This window comes from Barbus barbus (assembly GCF_936440315.1).
Source record: "Barbus barbus genome assembly, chromosome: 15".
Lineage (NCBI taxonomy): Eukaryota > Metazoa > Chordata > Actinopteri > Cypriniformes > Cyprinidae > Barbus > Barbus barbus.
Genome location: NC_136743.1, coordinates 8,054,011 through 8,056,326, shown reverse-complemented (window position 1 = coordinate 8,056,326; position 2,316 = coordinate 8,054,011).

Here is a 2,316-nt window from a genome sequence, read left to right as displayed (position 1 = left end):
AGCGCTGAGGAGCTCACAGCGCCACCTAGCGGAGGGAGGAGCCACTCTGGAACTGGAACTGCAGAACCAAGCAAAACATTTCACACACACACACACACACACACACACACAAAAAGTTTGATAGGAATTAAATTTTAAAACTTTTATTTTTCAGAACTATGAAAATAAATTTAAAACGCGAAAGCTGTTTGAACTGCGGGACTCCAGATAAACACGGAATTAATGTTTAATGTGAATCCAGAGACATTTTCCCAGAATCTGAACATGACACTAAACAAACACTAGGCTCAACTACATTAACTGCACATTTATTTCTACAGGATGAGTGTGTTCAGTGCAGTGCCAAACATTCAAGTGACCTTTAGTCAAAGGGCAATGATAATTTTGCAAGCGTCTGCCTGCCTGAAACAGTCCAAAGCAGTGTTATATTCAGCTAAAATGACAAAAATGACTGCACTTATGTATTCAGCATAAACCCATTAAAACAACAATATTCCAAAACACAATCACAGCACAATCAAAATCATTTTTAGACATTTTATTGACACAAATCCTTTATTTGTACAAGTAAAACAAAACAGTTAATAAAGAATTTCAGCAGGTTTGCCTCTGATTAGCCAACCATCAAGTAACTTCAAATAAATAATTGTATCAACGTGTCTTCTGTTAGCAAACAGAGCACAATAACATAGGAAGGGTCGGGAAAAAGAGGGAGAGGTAAATGAAACACTTTCCTCAGCAGTAGTTCAGTACTCGTGTGTATTCTGCTCTGTTTCTATTGAAGTCCTGCAGTGATCAGGAATGAAGCTGATTTCTGCACAGAGCTGGTGTTGAGAGTTGCATTACCATCAACACCACTAATACTGGCTCAATTTCAGCGCAAACAGAACACCATCTACAGGGACGTGAGAGCATGTTCAGTATACATGAAGTGTGTGAACATGAGATGACGTGTCTCCTATATATGTGTTGTATTTGTGTGCATGTTATTTACTAAGATGACTGCTTACGATCAAGACCAACTGAAGGAAACATTATATACTGTTTTGATGCACAAAAGTCAGAAGTTACGGAAAAAGACACAGAAAACCTAACAGATGCGTGAACTGCACCAACTGTTGCAAAAACACTGTCATTTTAGGACTAACAAGCTAAACATTTAATACAGCACAAGATAAAACAGCTGAAAAATAAATGGAACAAGGTGGAGTCAAAAGAGTGGGTGGGGTTTACACTCTGGGTGTGGTTGTTTTAAGGGAGTAGTTTGAAGTTTTGGAGAGGCTAATGAAAAGGGGTGTTCGACTTGAAGCGGCGCTGCGCAGAATGATCAGTGAATGACATCAAAGTATCGCGAGAGCGATTCGAGAGCTTAAAGTCCGTGTAAAGTCAAATCTGAGAATTGTTTGTAAACATATTATAAATGTTAGAAATGCATTGCTGAAACATGTTACAAAAGACAGTTTGTTAGCTAGCTATGCCTTCGTCACATAAATGCATAATACCTGGTAGCGATCATTTACAAAACAGTTCGGTCTCCTTATTAAATAAGCTGCTAGAAGAAGACAGTTGAGAGAGAGAGAGAGAGATGGCAGCTTTCCCGTGAGTGGGCCTGGTTTCAGTAGGAGACGCCCCCAGCGTTTGAGAGCAGAGAATACTGCTTATTTTTTCAAGATTTTGATCTTATTTTGTTTACTTGGCGGATTTTTTAAGCATTCAAATTTGACTGGGTGGTTAATAACACATTTTTCTGTGATGAGACAAACTCAGAACACATTTAATATTGACGGACTTTAAGGATCCATCTGCTCTCTTATCACTCTCGCGGTACTTTGATGTCATACACTGTTCATTCTGCGCAGCGCTGCTTCAAGTCAAACACACCTTAAGTCAGTAGGAGTCAGTGTGGAAGGAGGAGCTTACATTGTGGGTGTGACTTAAATTGTTGGCAGGGAGGTTGTTTTAGGGGAGGCCTTTGAAGTTTGGGAGGGGTCACAACTTGTGTGGAGTCAATAGGCTTATTCGACTTCATGCGGCGCCGCAAAGATTGGCTACCGCCTGACTAAAGCCTGGCTCACACTGCGATTTTCGCCATCCGAGACAAATTTTTAAAATCCAAAAAGATTCCTATAATCCTAGGCTAAAATCTGTAGTCTTTGATCGCTGGTTTGACATGTTCACCGACAGCCGATTAATGGCTCTTGCGATAAAATTTCACCTCCGTTGAAATTCTGGCAGTGTCAGAAGATTTGGCGCACAGTCCTGCAGTGTGACTACCCCTACGATGAATGTCAAACTGTCTACGTTTTTCAAGACAAG